The sequence below is a fragment of the Mytilus galloprovincialis genome, chromosome 6, assembly GCF_965363235.1.
Source record: "Mytilus galloprovincialis chromosome 6, xbMytGall1.hap1.1, whole genome shotgun sequence".
Taxonomy (NCBI): Eukaryota; Metazoa; Mollusca; class Bivalvia; order Mytilida; family Mytilidae; genus Mytilus; species Mytilus galloprovincialis.
Genome location: NC_134843.1, coordinates 64,209,442 through 64,216,152, shown reverse-complemented (window position 1 = coordinate 64,216,152; position 6,711 = coordinate 64,209,442). Strand labels below are relative to the sequence as shown.

The following is a 6,711-nucleotide window of genomic DNA, read 5'->3' as shown; positions in this document are numbered from 1 at the left end:
CCCCTAAAAAACGTCAAAAACCGAAATTTTGAGCTTTTCTTACAAAAAAACAGGACGGGCGATATTTGATTTTTTTTCTTCAAATTATCGGGTACTCCTCCCTGAACAAAATGATGTATCATATTGGTATAATACCACTAAGAAAAAAATCCACGTATTATGCAAACCTTACCTTAACCTTTTGTAAGTAATGTAAGATGTCTAGAGCCTGTAGTTCAGTGTCTGTCATTGGCCGATGTTGTCCTTGTTTGCTTCTGTTTTTTGTGTTGTAAGCATACCTCGGCGTTATAGGAGCCGGTAATTCATTGGTTGTCGTTTGTTGCTGTGTTACATATTTGTTTTTCAATCATACTGAATCCACTTTTTTATATAATGAACCATCTGATAATCCTTATAAAATGCTTTGACAAATTGTTGTTTGAGACAAAAAAAGTTTTGAAACCAAATTAAAAAATCTTTATTGAAAATATACAACAACATGACTGTCCAAATAAATGTATCAAGCTTAAAACTTTATGCTGCTATAATTCAGTTTTAGTTTTGTATCTTATTATTAACACATCCAAAGAGGGTTAACTCAATTGTGGTCACTGGTTTTCACAATTAAAAGACATATCTCACTTGGTTGAGATTGTCATTTAAAACACGTTATATGTTATATCATTGACATGATCTTAACCATGAGGAGTGCAAACATATTCAGGTGGCATTAGAAAATATGTTTTTATAGAGGTTAGGTGTAAGATTGTTTTAGCCTGTAAAGTGAATAAAAGCTTGATTCATTGTTTCATTGATTCAATAAACGAACACGTGTAAGGTCGGCCAACCCGGCAATCACGATCTAAAGACAGAATGCGATTTTACGGACATAAACTGGGCACCAATTTCATTTACCTGTCCCATTATTTACACCGACAGCCTTTGTTAATTATCTACAGTGTTAACTAATGTAACGTAAGTTATTTTCCTGCCTTTCATTTTTTTTTATGAACTTTGTTTATCACAGTAAAATAATTTGCAAAAATATGTGTGAATAACAGATAATGGAAATCAAAATAATCACAAAAGTAAATATTTTGTCAAAATTTTATGAAACTTAAACGAGCCAAATTAATTTTAGTCAACGTGTTGTGTAACACCTTAAATGAGACAATTTACATAATTTTTGCAGACTGATTGAAATGAATTGTATTTCTGTATTCCTTTTGTTGAGATCTTATTTAGATTATGTAGCACGATTTAAATCATTGAATTAAATATTGTTTAAACCATTTTTGGATTTCAATCTGTGAGAATTCAAAAAACCTGTGTATTGTTCTTTTATTCTCATAACATTACTTTTATCTGAATACGGTGCGTAAACCTTATTCTAACGCAATCTTAAACAGCAGATAATTTAAGATACATTTGTTACTAAATAATTTGAGACTTCCAATGTAAGAGTCAACTAGTTCCATAAGTGTGATATAGTTTTGAAAAAAATTCATTAGACTGCTTAGGAATGATGATATATATGCATACGAAGTAGGATATTTCATGTTAAAAACCAATTCGTGGTGACATTTCAAAGAAACGGTGAAAGGTTTTGTCAAGTGTCTGCCTTTATCGCTGACTATTCGTCGTCTCCTTAGAAAATTGAAAACGACACGTTAAATAATAAAAGTTATATGACATCCTCTTAATTTTTTATCAGTTAACACTACTCTGAAGATTGTTAGAGTTACTTGTGCAAGCATACATTTTTTTAGACCTCTTCATGGAAATCATTTCCTGGTGTGAAAATGTCTTTTCAAGTACTTATATTAGTCCAAGCATATTATTGGACCTCAAATACTTTCAACAGCATATAAATGAAAATGACTCTTTTACAGCGTTGTTTTTCCGGATTTTCCTTCATTAGGAATGCATTAGACCGTTGGTTTTCCCGTTTGAATGGTTTTATACTAGTAATTTTTGGGCCCTTTATAGCTTGTTGTTCGGTGTGAGCCAAGGCTCCGTGTTGAAGGCCGTACTTTAACCTATAATGGTTTACTTTTTTAAATTGTTATTTGGATGGAGAGTTGTCTCATTGGCACTCACACCACATCTGCCTTTATCTATATATATTTTTTTTATTTTATTTCCTTGAAAAATAAGGAGATAAGATTTGTTAGCAAATCATACACGTATCCCAAAAGACCAACGAGCAAAATGTAAAATGAAATACATTGCACCGTACGAAAATGTGTGAACAGCGGTAAATACCCTTGTATGAAAAAATTCGAAGAGAAAACTAAAGAACCGATCAATACTCCTACAAGAGAAAAATAAATACGCAATGCATTTACTGGATTGCTGACTTGATGAGCTAAGATAACATGCAGCTCGGTATTACATGTGTGTGACAGCTCCCTAAACCTTAGGCAGTGTTGTAACAGCACAAAATAAAAATGAAGCTGTAAATCTGATAATCTTATAATAAGAATAAAGCTGTAAATCTGATAATCTGATAATAAGAAGCTTATTTATCAGATAAGTTTAAGCACAATTCCACGTTAAATATAGACGAATAGCACAAAATACCGATCTTAAATGTAAAATCACAAAAATACTGAACTCCGAGGAAAAAGCTCAAACACATCAAACGAATGGATAACAACTGTCATATTCCTTACTTGGTATTGGGATTTTCTTATGTAGAAAATGGTGGATTAAACTTAAACATTCTCCAACCAGCAAAATATACAAGGTTCGCCCAGACTACAAAGACAATAAACACACCTCAGATTGTTAAACATAGGATTTTTTATTAGAATAAACACCATACTCCAATACAAATCGAATGAAAGTGAGAAATACCATTGTTTACTATATATTTAATCTAAACTAACCTAATACCATTCCATGTTCTATCTTTATAATATTTCTTACTAAGCTCATTACCAAAAAACGTAGCATTGCTCTTAAGCATAAACTGTTTGCCAACAATATTAATCAATGACAAGGTATTCTGAAGACTTATATTATGACTAAGTGTAGATGAGAAAAAATTATATCAAATTGATTCAATTATAAAAAAAAAATATAAGTCAACATCAAACAATTTATCATCTTTATTTTAAGAAACATATCATACTGATAACGGTTTACAGCTTTTAATGTAAGAATTACTTTTGTTATATATTTTACAATAGTTGTTCACCAATTACAAAAATGAATTAAGAAAGATTTAAATAATCTGAACGATAATTTTCATTAAATATATTTTTAGGGGATTTTTTTATCGTTTTATCTCTATTTGTGCTTATTTCATGTTTAAACCAATTGGGTTTTAACAAAAACCTTCGTGAAATGAAAATGAATTAGCTAAATTTAGATTTAGATATTAATGCATTTTTTTCTCAGGAAAATATTCAATCTAGCCTCCGCTGTGTTTTTTTGGTGTTGCAGGAATATTGACTTCCGCTGTCTTCATGGATGATTTTGTTGTTGGACCCTTGGGTTCTGCCATCATTTTGACATTACAAAGGTTCATTTGTTTTGATGCAACAAAATAATCTGTTCCTTGTTTGCTGCTATTAGTGGATTTGCACTCGTGAACTCTGAGCTGACGAAGTTTACGTTCCGGTCTATAAATTTCATCAGTCATATCATTATCATAACCCATTTGTCTGAACATTGGCTTGACAAATGTAATTGCTCCATGGATCTGATCGTTATGATCCTCCACCAATGATTTTATTTGCGATAGTGATAAATTAAAATTTCCTCCAATCAGCACTTCTACCCTTGAAAGAAATGCCAGGTATTGCGAAAGCCATAAGATTTGACGAGCAAATTGAAAAAGATCATTCTGAGAATTTGCTTGATGTGCTAGTTCCCAGTGCCAAGTGATACAATGAAATTGCTTGACTACATGTGAAGTTGGTTGAGGTGACATGATATCCACCAATGGGTACATCAATTTGTTCTTATCTATACCAGGAACCTTAAAGTATGGTATTTTGCCGTACCAATGTGGCGTTGGTAACTTCAATCTTTTAGTGTCATACAGAAGCACAGTGTCCAAGTTGAAAGCCACCTTTGCCGGGCGATAATCTTCAAGAGCTAATGAGGTCATATCTAGATTGTTTCCTGGGATTAATAAAATATCTGGTTCATTATGCCGGATGACATCATCCAAATACGATATGTGGTCAGATTGAATCTGCTTTCCATTACTGCCATATACATTCAAGCCAACGATGTTAAGTCTGTCTGTACTTTTTCTCATTGTGCCTGTTTGTAAAGGAGTTTAAATTCAATTATGAAATAGTTGTTAATAAATTTTGGTTCTTAATTTGTATTTCTTGAAATTAAACGATAAATCAAATCAAGTTAAGCTTTGAACATTTTCCGATATTCAATTTTGGTACTTTCAATTTACAACTACTTATAGTGAGGGCTTACAGATGCCTATAATCAACCTTATTATATTCTTATAAGAAAATATAGGTGTTTTGTATAATTTTATGTAAGACGATTAATGGCAATCGTCCTGCATCAGCCAGTTGTAATGATGTTGATATCAGTCAGAATTGAAAGGTTTTATTACAGTGTATGACATAACGTCTTGGATACAAGTCCAACATGCAAAGGCTTTATTACACACACTTTCTCTGTATATTACGTTATGTCAAGTGAAAACAATCTATATATAGAGATATATAGAGAATGTATGTTATGGCTTGTTGCAATACAAAACACAGTACCAACACTCAACAAATAAATTTCTCGAGCAGAGCTCAGCTGTTTTGATAAAAATTGGTCTATACCAGTGCAATGTTCAAAAAGTCATATTCGTAACCTATCGTACATCTATAGGATAATAAATGTTCAAGAATTTTGGGTCCTCCATGATCTTCAATTTCGTACTTAATTTTACTTAAGCTAACTTTTTTTATTCGAACCCCTCATTTTTTGTACACAAAAGTAATCTTGGTATTTATGATGAGTTCATTTATAGTAAAGATAATGTAACTCTTGTCTTGGGACCTAAATACAAGACAAGCGAAAGAGACATCTTTAAGCTGGAAAATACGAGTAGATCCGTATTTTTTTTTATTTTTACAAATATAGTCTTCCAAAATACAATAATAAAATAAACACAAAACAATAACCTGCTTGAAATTCTACTGTTTTATCATTGCCTATGGTATTGTTTAGCACTTGGATGTTTATGCACACGTTCGTGAACGGTTTTATTAAACTGATTTTCAGAAAATGTAATTCATTTTTAAAAATACATATGTAAGTCATTTATCAAACTTCACTGAATAGAAAATTTCTTTTGTATGGTATAAATGAGTTTGTTTAATTATAATGGTAGGAAAGTTTTGTTTATCATTAAGATATAAGTTGTGGTTCTTTAATGATATATCATTTATATACTTTTGCACTTTGACACTATAATTTATAGACATATATGTTACTTACCTTCTATATATCTTTTATTTTTCCTTAAGTTCGGTTTGTTGAAAAATAGATAAAGAATAGTCCTGAAATAAATAATGTTAGAAAAATTAAAATTTTCTCCTTAAAAAAATTTCTTTTCTGTATATAACTAAGATAGAAAAATATTACGGTATTGTGTAGCATAACATGTACGACGTATATACATATATTGTGTCAATATATAAATATGTATAGGGATGCATGTTTAAAGCAGCCATATCGACTATATTAGTATCGGTTTCAAATAGAATATTAAAAAAATAATGTATGACATTATTCCGAAATATAATGCTGCATTTGTTTATGCAAATAAAATATAAAAAAGAGTACAACACACTTTAAACTCTTGAATGATATTATATATATTTATTGACGTAGAAAAAAATTTAGTAAATCAAGAAAAAACAATGTATGCAGTAGATAAAAAATTATATTCTTTTTGACGTGCAATACAGTACATTTTTGTTTTAATTGATTTCCTGGTCCAATATTGTCTGTTAAACATTTTAGTATAATCAGTATAACAGTAAAGGTGTTCGTGCTTTCCTTCTGGTGGCATGTTTGTTATACAACTACTTACACATTTTACGGTATGCATGTATTATGTGTATTCTTAAAATTAAACAATGTTTGAAATATATTGAAATTTCTTATATACAATGATAAGTTCGGATGAAATTGAAACCCTTACCTGTATATATATAATGTAAGCTTATCGAATGCAGTGATGTCTATAAGAAATATTCTACGCAGAAAGTGGTTATACTAACAGCTTAAAAATTTCCAACTATAAATAACGCCTTATCATGAATCTTAAAATAAGTACTGGTTTTATGGGGTTCCCTAAAATAGATTAAGACATAATAGAAAGTTTAAAATACGTACTTTTTCAAAAGTTAGTTGTTAAATATTTCGCGGTGGTGTCTTGCCATGGCTTTGTTTGGACTTGTTTGTTTGTTTTTTTGGCCTTGAATGTTTGTCTCTTATATTTTTTTAACTATGTATTTGCATTCAGGTATCGCAGATCAAATTTATTCGTTCATAGTGTGTTTATTTACGTTTTTGATTGAGTTAAGCCTTCCAATTGATATTTTATCGTGTATTCTTCTATGATGTGATGTTATACTATTGTTTCAGAAAAAGGGAGAAGGTTTGGTACCATTAAAACGTTTAATCCCGCTGCAAATGTTTGCACCTGTCCTAAGTCAGGAATCCGATGTACAGTAGTTGTCGTTTGTT

General features: G+C 30.6%; 1 long non-coding RNA gene across 1 annotated transcript; it reads right to left on the bottom strand.

Moving 5' to 3' along the window:
* Positions 1-3,077: 3,077 nt before the first annotated feature.
* On the bottom strand, positions 3,078-6,215 carry LOC143080095 (uncharacterized). Its single transcript, XR_012979616.1, has 3 exons — positions 6,164-6,215; positions 5,455-5,516; positions 3,078-4,257 (listed from the first exon to the last, which is right to left on the bottom strand). It is a non-coding gene; the product is annotated as an uncharacterized LOC143080095 (long non-coding RNA).
* Positions 6,216-6,711: the final 496 nt, after the last annotated feature.